This window comes from Lagenorhynchus albirostris, chromosome 10 (genome assembly GCF_949774975.1).
Source record: "Lagenorhynchus albirostris chromosome 10, mLagAlb1.1, whole genome shotgun sequence".
Taxonomy (NCBI): domain Eukaryota; kingdom Metazoa; phylum Chordata; class Mammalia; order Artiodactyla; family Delphinidae; genus Lagenorhynchus; species Lagenorhynchus albirostris.
This window is the reverse complement of record NC_083104.1, coordinates 22,576,828-22,592,989: the sequence shown is the minus strand read 5'-3', so window position 1 is coordinate 22,592,989 and position 16,162 is coordinate 22,576,828. Positions and strand designations below refer to the sequence as shown.

Here is a 16,162-nt window from a genome sequence, read left to right as displayed (position 1 = left end):
CACTGATTCCAATTGTGAAAAAGCAGGTAGTGGGACTTCTAGGCTTTCAGATTCTTCAGGGAATTGCCTAAAGTCAGAAACTCTTAAATTCTTCCTTTCTTCCATGCCATTAGCAACAATATATAAATCAAACACAATGCTTATCATCAGTGGGAGAAAATGTCTTTTCCATTCTCCTCTGAAACCTACCTTCACCTCCAGGTAAAACATAGAAATGTGGATTTTTGAGCTTTTTTCTCCCTGTATGGCCTTGACATTAATTCACCCTTGAAGTTCATGCTGGTAGAGGAGTCAAGTAGCAATTTAAAAAATAGTTACCTAGGAGACTAGGAAAAATAGAAATTGACAAATCATTTAAAGTGGCAAATCTAAAATAAACATGCATCAATAAATAAGACCACATCTACCTCAGGATTTTTAATATACTTAACTCTAAAAATGAGATATACTGAAGGATCAAGAGATCACATATGCACAGGAAGTATTTTATTAAGCACTTTGCTGACTTGCAAATAGATTTTATATAAATAATAAAAACACTGGTCACTGCCTACAAATAGTTAAACTTGAATTTACTGTCCACGAAAGTGAATCAGTGAGGGAGCAGTGACTTTTAACCTATAAGCATGGAAACCTAGTTCAGTTCTCCTTCTCAACATGTTTCCATCAGGTCTTAAGATCAATTAGAGTGTTTTCGCATGGGATATGACTGGTATCTTGGAGGAAGTGAGGCTCAAAGGATTGAGAGATAAATATTCATTCTGCCTTATCCATCCTTCTCAACAAACAGACTGGTAAATAATTGTATCAATCTCTTAAGGTTGACACAGCCTCAGGAGGTCAACATTGCTCCTGTGGTTATATTGATACTTCCTGTCGTCTATCAGGTGTGCTGAAGCGCCTTACCTTTACCTTGGTAAAAGGAAAACAAGATGATCAGACTGCAAAACCCGTCGACTTTGATATCTGATCATGTCTAGACAGTTGACAGCCCTGCCTCTTAGGACAGTAGTCAATTGTTTTGCATCAATAATTTGGTATGAGGGCATTTTCGAGATGCTACACTTTCCTGACATCCCTTGCTGTGCCAAACATCTATCTTTCCTCATTCATTATGGCCGGGTAACTCAGTGGACTTAGTAACACTTCGTTTAATTAAAGTTTCTCAAGGAAGAACCAAGAGGGCTCATTACCTTAAAATACTACCTGTGGACAAAGTAGGAAAAATGTTTACTAAATTTTAAGCATCTAATATAGTTACCCAATGTGTATTTGTTGTAATAGAATTTGAAAGCAGTCGTATCATCTGAATTTGGATGCCAGTTTTTAAAAACCTAGTATCATTCAAATTTATAATTAAGGGAAGAACGCAAGCTGGTATGGTAAATAATTTTGGGGGGAAATGAGAAAAAAGTGAAGTGGCAAAATAGCAATAAAAGAGTCAGAGGTTAATGACTGACAAAAATCATAGTAACACTGCCATGCATATATTTGTATAAACATTGATTTGTGTCAGTTTTACATACAGACTAACCCTGTGGCATTATATTGAGTGAATCCTATTATATCCATTATAGAAAAGGAGACATTGGATGATTTGACTAAATTCTTTTTAACAGCGGAGCTAGGCCTAGAATTGGAATCTCTAACTTCTTATCTGTTTAAATAGGCAATAAAAACATCTCAAAACAAAAACAAAACCTCTAGAGAATTGAAATTGGCTTTGGGAAACAAAGTTATCATTTGTTTCATTTCTAGTAAATTGATATTATCGCCTAGAGCTACTGTTTGTTTTGCTTTTACTCTAGACACTGCTAGTTACTCCATTTGAAATACATAACGACTCTATGATGTAGGAATTATCATACCCATTTTCCAGGTAATTTGTCAAAAGTTACGTAAGATGACCACCAGAGAAAACATTACTAATATCCTACGAAAAAACACATAAACTAACAACAACAATACCCTGTAGAACCTAGTGCCAAGATCTTGGTTTCTAATGCCATTCTCCAAAAAAACAGGAACAAGAGTTTCTTAGAAGAATGGCTGATTCTAGGACTGGGACAGGAAGTAAATAAGATGAGCCTGAAACATGAGTCAGGAAGTAAAGAAGTGCTCTGAAAAATGAAAAAACAAACAAACAAACAACCCCACAGTGATGGGGGTGTGTCAAAGGGACACAGAAGTGAAATGAAAGAGCTCCCAATGGCCAAAACTGGAACAATTTGAGCAACAAAATAAAGTGATACTGGATTATAATTCAAAGTATAAAATAAATATCCGTGAGTCCATACCAATATAAATAAAGGATCAAATAAATAAATTGGAGAGAATAGAAAAATCTCCTGTGTAGAAAATTACAAATATTTTATGCAGACACTCTGCCTCAAGGAAGTGGAATATAACTTCCCACTCTTTAAGTGTGGGATGTGCACAGTGACTTGCTTCCAAAGAGGACAGTATAAAGGAGAGTAACACAGTGGAGAAACCTGACAAGCACTACATCAGCCAAGTGACACAGGTCAACATCATCAGTAATAAGTCATGTTGATGGCACGTACCCTTGATATGACGTGATGAGAATCGCTCCTTATCTCTGTGGTCTTTCTTCCAAAAACCCTGTAGCTACAGTCTAATAATGAGAAATTCACCAGACAAAGCCCAAGAGAGGAACATTCTACAAAATACTTGAATAATACTCCTCAGAACACCCAAGGTCATTATAAACTCGGCTGAGAAATTGTCCCAGCTAAGAGAAGCCTAACTCTTTAGAATCTTTAGACATGACAGCTACATGTAATATGGTATCTGAGATGGGATCCTAGCACAGAAAAACAATATTAGGTGAAAACTAAGGAAATCTGAATAAAGTATGGGATTTAGTTAATAATAATATCAATTTGTGGTGTTCATAATACAACATAACATGTTTATAACACAATTTGTTCATTAATTGTGACAAACATACCATGCTGATGTAAGATATTAACAATAGAGCAAGCATATACAATATATAAGAACTTTATAGTATCTTAGTAACTTTTCCATAAATCTTTTCCATAAAGTAAAAAGTGGGGAAAGCAAACCAGTCAGAAGAAAATGTATTTATTTACCAACTAATCAGTTCATCTGTTCATTTGTTTGCTTATTCATTGATATCCTTAATTGTTCAACAAATACTCTTTCATGTCTATTTTGTGGTAGCATAGTCCTGGGTTGTAATGATTTTTCAGCTCTACAAGGGTCATCTAGTGACTGGCACAGCCCTGGGAAGAAGTTGTTTAGCATGTTGGGTAGTCCAAAATTTTAGGTCAGTGCAATACACTGATAACATTCGGTAATATCTATAAAAGAAAGGGGTTAAGTATTGGAGGGGAAGGTGGCTACTCGAAGATTACTGTGGATGGAGAATTTCCCATAATTGGAGTCTGATTATAGATTATATTGCATACACTGGTCCAGTGAAAATTACTTTGCTTTTCCAATTACTTTTTCTTCCAATGCACCATTGTGTTACTCAGAGCGTACAATGACTACCCGTTTCTGTTGGACTATGGCACTGTCATTTTCTGAGAGTAGCAAATAAAGCCATTTTATGAAGCTCACCACTTTGGGCCTGCAACATAATTCAACAGAAGTTGGTCTCATTTCTTAAGTCCCATTCTGTAAAAGAAATGATTGAATTATACTCATGGTCATTTTGGCCTTTCACCAGGAGTATACTCTGACTGTCAAACTTATTTTCTAATTGAAAAATATATTGAACACAAAAAATGAAGTTCTTGAAGCATTTGGACACCGATTTGCTTTGTAGTGACCACTGCAATTGTTGAGGAAAGCTAACTAGAAATAGAAATACATCCTCAACTTGATGATCTAATGACTACCCTCCAAGCCTCCAGACATAACACATAGCATAAATCTGTGTTTTCTGAAAATATCACATTGTGTTCCTGAGGATTTCAGCAAGGAAATGATCTCCAGTATAAAATCTATATGAGATGTATGGAACTCTCTACAAGGAATATTGGATTATTACACGCTGTAGCTTTGAAGACCATCTTTCTTGCATGGCAGCAGAAAGCTTCAATATACTTGCATGAATTATAGATGATACTTAGTACTCTTGTTAAAGTAGCTACAGGATGCTTTTCTAAGACCCTTCAGCCTATGGATGTTATTACGCATCTGTCACAACAAAGATTTGCCTTTGGAGATGCTTTAGCATTCTAGACATTTTTCAATAAATTGAACATAGTACTTGAAGACTGCTTTTTTTCTCCTTTGCTTTTTTTTTCTTTTAATTCTGAGAATAATACAGACATGTATTTAACCTAGAAATGAAGTCATGGCTTTTAAACAATTAGCCCCAAAGAGGAATTGATTTCAAAGAAAGTCTGTCTGTGAAGGGGTGGGAGACAAAACCGACATTGATTCTGGAGTACAGCTTCTTAATAGTTCAGACTTTTAGGTGCCTAAAAATGAACAGCTTGTCAGTAGAGAAATGGGATAGCATACAGATCAGAGGCTCCAAAGCAATGTTCTCCTTTTCAAAGACATACTGCTGGCTTAGTTCAAATGCTTTTCCATACGTTTTTTGATGTTCTCTCTGAACACTGTACACATTACCGACATGAATGCATATCATTTCAGCAATTTGCCTTAGTAACAGACTAAATAAATAAATAGTCACTTAGGTTTTAAGAAGTACTTATTGTTTAAAAGCCAGTGGAATGAAATCACACTCCTGAGTATTTAAAGTGGAGATATAGTCAACTGGAAAAAAAAAACCAAAACGGTATTTTATATTTTAATTCTTAGTCCTTTTTACTCTAGCAAAAAGTAATTTTTAATACCTTAAAATGGTTTTCTCATTAATTATAAGTTAGTAGAGTCTTCAAAGAAGGGGACCAAATGAATGTATATGATATTGGATCATGTAGATTTATTTTTTTTCAACAAGATAAATATTAATACAAAGTGCACTAGATTTGCAGTCTTACCACCTTATATTGTTTTAAAATTATAGACTAAAGTTACACCTTGGAGGTATGCAGAGCCAGGGCCAGTGGACAATGAGTCCATAGGATCCTAAAGATTCTGGTTTCTTCTCTGGGGTTAACTTTTTTGAAATTCAGCTTTCTCCTTTGTACTAAATTTTTAGTAGATTTATAGTGCATGATTTACTATTAGAGTAATGGAGTTAAAAGTGACCTGAGGGTAATTCCAGGGTCACCCTCACTAAGTCTTACAAAAAACCGACAGCTTTGTGAATTAGAATTAGAAAAACACAAAAAAGATTCCAAAAATAATTTAAAAAATGAGTGCTCTAAACATGAAGCACATGGAGTTCCAGTTTCAGCTCCAACAGGTAAAGTGCTTGGCGGTCACTACCAATCACTCTCATCCTTTCAACAATGATAAAAAAAGCTAAACAAACCAACTAAATCAATGAGTTTTCTTAGCTGCATCAGAGAACTGAGGCCATGGGGCAAACCACCATCTGAAAATCTGGTGATACAGAGGAATACAGTGAATCTCAGTCAAGATCAACTTACCTGGAGCAGAAGACACTAGAGCCACAAACTGGTAGGAATGAATTGCTGAAGACTGAGCGTGGACTAACTTGAGAGTAAGAAACTTTCAAGGGCACAGTCTTAAGGGAGCCCTCATACTCTCATGAGTTTGACCTTCAGGAAGCCCACCAGATTTCCATGGTAATGATCCTAGGAAACCCCTCATGTTTTGGTCAGGTGGAGAAGAAAAGTTACCCTTTTGAAATTCTTTTAGGGCATTCTCCATAAGAAAGGCTTATTCTTCAAGGGAAACATCTTTATCAGAGCTTTATTTGACTTGGGGAAAGGGCTATTAGCCAACCCTAGGCCCCTCTAGTCTTCCTGTGGCACCTAAAGGAAGAAAGAAAAAGGCTAAGAAATACTTCAGAAGGTCACAACCCAGGGACTCAGGCCCATTAAAAGACTGGGATTTAATGATAAGATTGTAGAATGCCTCCCCTCACCCACACACACCTTACCACCACGTCAACAGGGCTCCAGAATAAGAACAGTGGATTACAACAAAAAAAAGCTACAGGACACAGACTCTATTTAAGAAGGAGTTCTTAGGAAAATCCAACATTGGAAGAAGCTAACAAGAACGCCAGAAGAAACTGAAGCATCTGGTATGCATGGCTGTAGAAAATACTAAGCATAACCCAGTTTCTAGACAGGTTAACATAAAACCACACACTAAAGACCTCTTTGTCTCAATTCCCATTGCCTGATGTATCACAATTGACTTTCAAGAAAAACTTATAAGGAATGTTAAAAGGTGAGAAGCAAGACAATCTGAAGAGACAAATCTCTCTTCAGAACTAAAGTCACATATGACAGAACTTGAAATAATTCAATAGGGAATTTAAAATAACTATGATTAGTTACATTAAGAGCTCTAATGTAAAAAGTAGACAGTATGCAAGAACATGTGAGTAATATAAACAGAGAGATGAAAACTCTAAGAAAGAATCAAAGGAAATGATAGAAATAAAAAATACTGTAACAGAAATGAAGAATACTTTTGATGATGTCATCAGTAGCCTGGACACAGGTAAGAAAAAAATCAGTAAAGTTGAAGCTATGTCAATAGAAACTTTACAAACTTAAATACAAACTTAAAAATGAATGGAGGGTTTCCCTGGTGGCACAGTGGTTGAGAGTCCACCTGCCAATGCAGGGGACACGGGTTCGTGCCCCGGTCCGGGAAGATCCCACATGCCACAGAGTGGCTGGGCCCGTGAGCCGTGGCTGCTGAGCCTGCGCGTCCAGAGCCTGTGCTCCGCAACGGGAGAGGCCACAACAGTGAGAGGCCCACGTACCGCAAAAAAAAAAAAAAAAAAGAATGGAGGGGGCTTCCCTGGTGGCGCAGTGGTTAAGAATCTACCTGCCAGTGCAGGGGACACATGTTCAAGCCTTGATCTGGGAAGATCCCACATGCAGGGCAGCAAGTAAGCCCGTGTGCTACAGCTACCAAGCCTGTGCTCTAGAGCCCGCATGCCACAACTACTGAAGCCCCCATGCCTAGAGCCCATGCTCCACAGTGAGAGAGGCTACCGTGATGAGAAGCTCACACACTGCAACGAAGAGTAGCCCCCACTCGCCACAACTAGAGAAAGCCCATGTGCAGCAATGAAGACCCAATGCAGCCAAAATAAACAAATAAATAAATAAATTTATTTTAAAAAAATGAATGGAGGGACTTCCCTGGTGGTCCAGTGGTTAAACCTTCACCTTCCAATGCAGGGGGTGCAGGTTCAGTCCCTAGTTGGGGAGCTAAGATCCCACATGCCTCGTTGCCAAAAAACCAAAACATAAAACAGGAGCAATATTGTAACAAATTCCATAAAGCCTTTAAAAATGGTCTACATCAAAAAAATCTTTGAAAAAAATGAATGGAAAAAACCACCCCAGAATATCAAAGAATTGTAGGGCAATTGCAAAAGATATAACATATGCATAATTGGAATACAAGATGGAGAAAAAAGAGAAAATGAAGCAGAAGAAATTGTTAGTGATAATGGCCAAGAGATTTCCAAAATTAATGACAGATACCAAACCACAGATCCAGAATTCTGAAAACAACAAGCAGGATAAATACCAAAAATCTAAATGTAAACGTGTCGTATTCAAACTGGAGAAAATCCAAGACAAAGAGATGGTCTTGAAAGAAGCTGCAAGGGGTTTAAAATCTTACCTATAGAGGAATAATGCTAAGAATTACGTCAGACTTCTTGTCAAAAACCTCAAAACCATGCAAGGAAGTAGAGAATGGAATAAAATATATAAATTGTTGAAAGAAAAAAAAATCCCACTAACCTAGTATTCTATATCCATCAAAATTGTTCTTTAAAAGTGAAGGATATATAAAGATTTTCTTAGATAAAGAAACATTGAGTGAAACTGCTGCTGATACACATACCCTGCTAGAAATGTTAAGAGAAGTTTTCAGAAAGAAAAAATGATATTGGTCAGAAACTTGGATCTACATAAAGAAAGGAAGAGCACTGGAGAGAGAATGCATGAAAGTAAAATAATAGCATATAGATAAGTGAAGTAAATGACAGCAATGTTACAAGGGACTGGAGGGAGGAAGTGAGAGTACTCATTATAAGGTACCTGCTCTACCCAGGAAGCATTATAGTGTTCATTGGATGTGGTTAGTTGTAAAGGTATATTGCAAACTATAGGGCAACCACTAACACATTAAAGAAGGAAATATAATTGGTATGATAAGAGGTGAGACTAAATGTCATCATATAAACTATGCTCAATTAAAGACATTCTACTCAACACCCTACTGGAAGTCCTAGCTAGTGAAAACCAAACAAACAAAAAGGAAATAAAAGGTACACAGGTTGGGAATGAAAAAGAAAAATGCTTTCTTTGTTTGCAGATGACATGTGAACACGTCTAATTAGAAAATCCCAAAGAATCAACCAAAAAACTCCTGGAAGTAATAAGTGATTATAGCAGGGTACAAGGTTAACATAAAAAGTCGATTGTCTTTCTATATACCAGCAATGAACAACTGACAATTGAAATTCAGAACACTATACAACTTACATTTGTACCAAAAAAAGAAAAGAAGAACACTTAGATAGAAATGTAACAATATATATTTGAGATCTATACTATATATGGACAACTAAAACTCTGAGGAAAGAAGTAAAGAAAGATGAAAATTAAAGAAATATTCCATGTTCATGCATAGGAAGATTCAATATTACTGAGAAATCACTTCTTCACAAATTTATCAATAGATTCAGTATAATCTCAATCAAACGCCAGCAAGCTATTTTGTGGATATTGGCAAACTGATTCTGAAGTTTGTATGGAAATGTGAAAGACCCAGAATAGCTAACACAATGCTAAAGCAAAAAAGGACAAAATTGGAGAACTGACATTACCTGACTTTAGTACTCTAAAGGTACCGAATAAAGACAGTGTGATGTTGATGAAAGAATAGATAAGTAGATCAATGGCACAGAATAGAGAGCCCAGAGAGGGACCCAAAACAAATGCAGTCGTGATTGTCGACAAGGAGCAAAGGTAATTCAATTGAGAAAGACTAGTCTTTCCAAGAAATGGTCTTTGAAAACTAGGACATCCATATACAATAAACAAATAAATAAGAACGTAGGTACAGACCTTACATTTTTCACAAAAAATAACTCAAATGGATTATAATTCTAAATGTAAAACAAAAAGTGTAAAATTTCTAGAAGATAGCATAGGAGAAAATCTAGGTGACCTTGGCTTTGGCAGTGAGATTTTAGATATAATATCAAAATCATGATCCATTAAGAAATTGTTAACTTGAATTTTATTAAATTAAAAAAATACTTATCTGTAATAGACCTTTATTGAGTTAATGAAAAGACAAGCTACAGACTGGGAGAAAACATTTGGAAAATATATATCTGATAAAGGAGTTGTATCCAACATATACAAACATATACTAATAGCTCTGTATAATAAGCAAAAGATCTGAACGGGTAACTCACCAAATAAGATATGCAAATGGAAAATAAGCATATGAAAAGATGCTCAATATCATATATCATTAGGGAATAGTAAATAAAAACAACAATGAGATACCAGTATATGTCTATTTTAATGGCTTAATTCCCCAAACCTGGCAATACCAAATGCTGTAGAGAATGCAGAGTGATAGAAATTCTCATTCATTGCTGGTGGGAAGTTAAAATGGTACAGCCACTTTGGAAAAGAGTTTGTTAGTCTTTTACATATAATCTGCAGTCTTGCTCCTTGGCATTTACCCAAGTAGGTTGAAAACATGTTCACACAAAAGCTGCCCACAAATGCTTGTAGCAGATTTATTAATAGTAACCCAAAATTGAAAGCAACCAAGATGTTCTTCAACAGATGAATGAATGAAGCACGGTACATCCATACAATAGAATACTGATGAAACTAAATGAGCTATCAAGCCAAGGAAAGATATGAAGGAAACTTAAATGAATATTATTACATGAAAGAAGCCAGTCTGAAAAGGTTGTATGATTCCAATTATATGACTAGAATAAAGCAGAACAATAGAGACAATAAAAAGTTCAGTGGTTGCCAGGGTTATGGGGAAAGAGAAGAATAAGTCAAACACAGGGGATTTTGGGGGCTGTAAAAGTATTCTCTAAGACACTGTAATGGTGGATATTATGCATTTGTCAAAAGCCATAGAACTTTACAACAGCAAGAGTGACCATAATGTAAAATTTAAAAAGTAATTTAGGAGGTTAGGGGATCCCGGGAACAGTGAAGACTTGACCAGACAATCTGACTTGTATTGTAAAGTATGGAATACCACAGTGGTGGCAGTACGTCAAAGGAACACAGAAGCTTATTGAAAGAGCTCTCAATGACCAAAGCTGGAAAAATTTGAGCAAGAAAATAAATAAAATAGCATTGGATTATAACTCAAAATATAAAATAAATATTCACATATTATATATATGTACACATATATATAATATAAATGATGATTAAATGGGAAGGATAGATAAACCTCCTGTGCAAAAGAATTACAAATAAATCGTGTAGGTATTGCACCCTAAAGAAATGGGACTTTAACCTCCTGTTCCTTAAGTGTGGGCTGTGTGTAGTGACTTCATTACAAAAAAAAAAAAATTTATGGAATTGTGGGGGAAGAAAAGTAACTTTACAATGGAGAAACCTGACAAACATTACTTCAGCCAGGTTATCAAGGTCAACGTCAACAGCTATAAATCACATGGGAAATATATACACTCAATATAATTTAACAGAAACAGCACTTTATCACTATGGTCTTCTGCCCCAAAAGTCAAAGCCTAAGTATAATTATAAAAAAAGTATCAGGAAGGGCCCAATAGGGGGGCATTGTACAAAATACCTGACAAGTACTCCTCAGACTGTCAAGGTCATCAAAACAAAGAAAATCTGAGAAACTGTCCCAGCCTAGAGGAGCTTAAGGAAACATAAAGACTAAATGTATTGTGTATCTGAGATGGGATCCTGGAACAGAAAAAGGACATTAGGTACAAATTAAGGAAATCTGAATAAAGTATGGGATTTAGCTAATAATATCAGTGTATCATTGGTTTATTAAGTGTGACAAACATACCATTCTAATGTAAGATATGAATAATAGGGGTAACGGTCTGCAGAGGCTGGGTGGGCAGAGTATATTGAGAACTCCCTGTGCTGTCTGTTCAATTTTTCTGTAAATTTAAAGCTGTTTTAAAAATAAAACTTATTAATGAAAACATGTATTATCATTGAGCAAATTTTATACATAATAATATTAATTTATAGTATAGCTTAGAAGAGTAATTTACATTTTAGCTGTTATTTCATAAAATTATTATTTAAATTCTTTAAAGAACTGCTCCACCCAGCACATCCACAGTGTGGTTTTGTTTACAAATATTTTACTTGCAAATATATAATTTTACAGTATTATAACTGTTGGATAAATTGAGACATTCCTTAATGGAAATGATTGACATACACAGAATCTTTCAAAAGAATCCAGCTAGGTTTTTTTTTCTTGGATGTTTTAGAGGACACAATTTATTCAAAGTTTAAGCATCTCACCCAACCATCCATACTTGTAGGTTATCATTATCAATGACAATTACATATGCATTGAATTTTACACAATGTTGTAATGATAAGATATCTTGGATGAATTCTGTTACGAAATGTTATTTTTTAAAGTAGTGTTATTAAGTTTAAATCCTGCCCTGCTAATGTACTAAAAATGAATTATGCAAATTGCCTTATTTCCATACATTTTCTTACCTAAAAGTGGGTTATTAAGAATAGTAACCTCCTTTTTTTCTTCTTAGTATAAATTAAGACAATCAGTGTAAAGCTGTTAGCTCTGAGCTTAGCATATTTTAAGATTAGCTGTTGATACTATTATTACCTTGTAGTGCCTAGTTGTAGTTTGGGATTAAAAACGGCATAAGAGATTAGCAATACTTTACATTTGCACATAACCCTAGGGCTTTTTAAATGCTTGATGCATGTGAAAGCACTTTAAAAACCTCTAATGTTTTTTGCACATGTAAGAAATTTGTATTTTCTTGGGGTTTTTGCAGCTTACTTCAACTTCACAATAGTTCTGTGAGGTCAGCAGGGAAAATATTTGTCTTGATTTTATAAATGAGGAATTGAAATTCAGAGGGTTTACTAGTGGGGTCCATCACCTCTGCTCTGCCATCTTGGGCAAGTTTCTTAACCTCTGTGAGTATCAGCTTCTCCATTTATGAAAAGGGTATTGTCATTTACCTTTAGGATGGTTTTTGAGTGAGCTAATGTACATTATGCACTTAGCTTCATACCTGATTTTTTTTAAGTGCTATAATAATTATTATTGCATTGTATTATTTTTGTCTATTTTTCTATAGGATGTTCAGCTTCAGAGGAAAAGGCAGTATGGGTGGGTAGTAAAGATAAGGGTCATCATTTAATTTTCATCCTTCAAGACTAAGTTTGATCAGTGTGGCTTCTGTATTCAAGATTTTATTTATTTACTTAAGCATTTTTTGAACACCTCCCATAGCCAAGCCCTGGATGGGATACAGTGACTTATGGAAAGATAAATACAACCTAAATTTTGTTCTCAAGGAGACAATACACCTGCATAAATAACTTAAAGAACAAGTAAGGAGGGGATGTAAAAAGTTTGCAGGAGCAGATGAGATCACTCTATACTTATAACAGTCAGGAAAGGATGCGGGAATAGGTGGCATTTGGATGGGGTTTTGAACAAGGAGTGGAATTGTGTGCCATGCATTTGTGTGCTGGAAATACACATTTTTCAATTGGGTGATAGACTGTATTTCATTCTTTCAATAATTATCAATGAAATAATTATATTAATAATAAAGATAAATGAGCTATTCTGTTATTATATGTTTCCATAATGCTCATTAGTTCACATACAATTTTTAATAGGTAATGATGTCAATTTAACACAAAAGTGATGTTGGAGTCACACGTGCTTTTCTTAGGCAGTGGGAGCTGGCAAGAAGGAAGTAGAATTATAACCTTCAGCGGGAAAGTAAAGACCTTCAGTTCATCTGTTCTTTTTCAGGAGACTTTTCAACTGCATTTTAAAGAAAGTTAAAAATAAATGCCTGCATCCAACATCCTCCCCAGAGAGGAGCAACTCCACCGTGCCTGGCTCTCGTCTTGTAGCAGGTTGCACTTCCTGCTGTGCCCACCTTAGCAGCAGCCCCACTGACTCAGAACTTTCTTTCCATCAGCATTGGCTCTTCCCACAAGCCAGCATTTGCACTGTACTGTTTCTTGTTCATTTCTAATTCCTCTAAGGCAGTCTCATGGGGCTGCTTTCTTGAGCTGTTCAAGTTCTCTTCCAAGGTACCAATTGTTGTTTCATTGTTGATTGGTTGTGAAGTTGAATAGGATTTGGAGTGCCCTTAACTGTATTTTTTTCCCACAAGGGCATCATTTTTAATGTACTCTTTTATAGAAGACAGAAGTTTTACTTAGAACCCATGTATCGTTTTCCACCTAGTACTGCCCTTAGATCTTGGAAAGAGAGGCCCTGGACCCCATGATTTAGAAGGCCCACCTCTGACTCCTTGGGGTAAGGAGTTCATGTGGTTAGGGAGGAGGTGTCTAAATGGTGCTTGTGCAGCCTTCTAGAAAATGCTCTCCATACCTAGACCTAGAATTCCCTGCCTGATTCCACTCACAGAGCCTGTGAGAGCTCCTTTCTGAATCTCTCTCACCCAGGACAGATCAAGCTGCCAGTGTGGAATACCCTGGAACCAGAGGGTATCCAAGAGGCAGTTGTTTGCAGGGAGTGCTGATGGGGTTGAATGTGCAGGACCTCACAGCATGAGATGAACCTGCTTGTGTGAAAGAAAGGTGAGCAGGGTATGGCATGAGATCTGGAGGATGGGTCTCCCCAGGCCACTACTTCCTACTTTAGAACAACAAGGACTTTGAAAATTCTAAATTCAAATCTGACCTTCCCGATCTTTATGAGGATATATTTGTCAATGTAGAAAGAGAGACTATATTTATATAACACTATGTGAGATTTAAATATTTAGTTCCGTTTGTCATCTTACTCTGGGCCTGGTCAATATTAGGGGCAGACCTTGTTAACAGCAAAAATACTCATGCTAAGAAATTGGACATTGGAGGCATGAACATTCCATCTGGTTTGAAAGAGCCTCCAGCCTAAGTAGTAATATATATAGATTTAAAGGAAATGGTAAAGTAAATTAGAATAGTTATTTCCAATGATTTTCAAAGCACTGTTGAGGACATATTGTCTTTGCTCTTCTTATGCTGCAGATCCATACTTTTACCCCTTCCCCCACCCCCGCCCCCATTCTGGTGGAAACAGAACTGCCGTATCCTGACCATAGGATCAGACACACGACCCATTCTGGGCCCGTCACTGTCTTTCTAGAACTTTCTTGACTGAAGGTGGTAGGATTGTTCTTTCTTGACCGCGGGTGTTGAATATATAGTAAGGAAGTGACTCCAGATCTGTGGGGCTGTGTCCACTCCCGAACGAAGGTCCTGAGATAATAAGGTCAACAAGGGAGAACTGCAACAAGCAAAGGATCAGTGGAGAGATACTGGGTACACCTACTTCCAGCCAGCCTGGGACCTGCCTTTGGTGCTTTGTTCATGTAAGCCAGTGAATTACCACATTGTCTAAACTAGTTTCAGATGGATTTCTGCCACTTCAACCAGAATTCTGACTGGCACAAGTGCCTGGTGGGCATAGACTCTTGTACAGATCGTTGCACTGGAAATGGAAACCTCTCAATTATTCCTTCTCATTGATCATGTTTGACACCACTGTTCATTAGTGGGGAGGCAATTTTGCTTCCAGGATACGTTTGGAAAGTCTGGAGACATTTTTGGATTGTTATAACTGGGGAGGGGACATGAGTGGAGAGAAACCAAGGATGCTGCTAAGTATCCTGGGATGCACATGACAACCCACTATGACAAAGAATTATCTGGCCCCCAATATTAGCGGTGCCAAGCTTGAGAAACCTTGAATACCACAGGAAAAAAAAAATGGGAGGGAGATAAGAGAGTTAGATTCTAATCATATTTCTGTCCTTAACCACTGTGTGACCTTTGCACAATTTATTTCACCATTTTGGTCAGAAGTACTTGCCTGCATTCCATGAAGAGGCTGAAATAAATGACTTTTAGGATTCCCCCCTCACCCCAGCACTTACAGTATTTTGTTATCTTTCACAAAAATGGGGTTTGTTTTTTCTTGCCTGCCCCCTTTTTCTATCAATAGAGTCTCTTATGTTTTATTCCTTGTAGTTTTTCACACTGCCCTAGTCCTTTTCTTCAAACTCAGTGCTATACAAACCAAATTTGCAATATACAAAATTATCTCTAAGGGCGCTACATAAAATAATATTCAAGCGCTTTAAACTTGGACTGACATTTAAGGATGGAAACAGATTAAAGGTTAGTTTCTGGTTTGCTCCAAAATGAATTCTCTGAATCTGCATTTCTTTTTTTTTTTTTTTTGTGGTACGCGGGCCTCTCACTGTTGTGGCCTCTCCCGTTGCGGAGACGCGCAGGCTCAGCAGCCATGGCTCACGGGCCCAGCCGCTCCGCGGCATGTGGGATCTTTCCGGACCGGGGCACGAACCCGCGTCCCCTGCATCGGCAGGCGGACTCTCAACCACTGCGCCACCAGGGAAGCCCTGAATCTGCATTTCTAAAGCCTCGTGGAAATGGTTGCTTCAGTTATTATGCACGGCAAGGTAAAATTTCCACAGCCAGGAGGATTTAATAGAAAACCTTTCCTTATTTCTGCAAGCTACAAAATATTTTCCCCTTCCCTGATGATGAACTTCCCATGAAATCTCTTTCATTTGTGACTTACATAGTCTTGGTGACAGCGTTTACCTTCCAGATCAACTAATGGTAAGAACATGGTGACAGATTCTCCTGCTGGGTAACGTTAGTGAGGTAGGTGGTGAAAGGCTATATTTAATCACATCAGTGGAAAACCTTGTGCAGCCAGAGTGCAGTCGGGACTCAATTACATTTGAAAAAACAACATAATCATCATAAGA

At 36.9% G+C, this 16,162-nt stretch overlaps 1 protein-coding gene across 1 annotated transcript in view; it reads left to right on the top strand.

The window, feature by feature from the left end:
• Positions 1-16,162, top strand: part of TAFA1 (TAFA chemokine like family member 1) — a 699,324-nt gene that overhangs the window by 11,251 nt on the left and 671,911 nt on the right. The gene's annotated exons all lie outside the window — the stretch shown is intronic.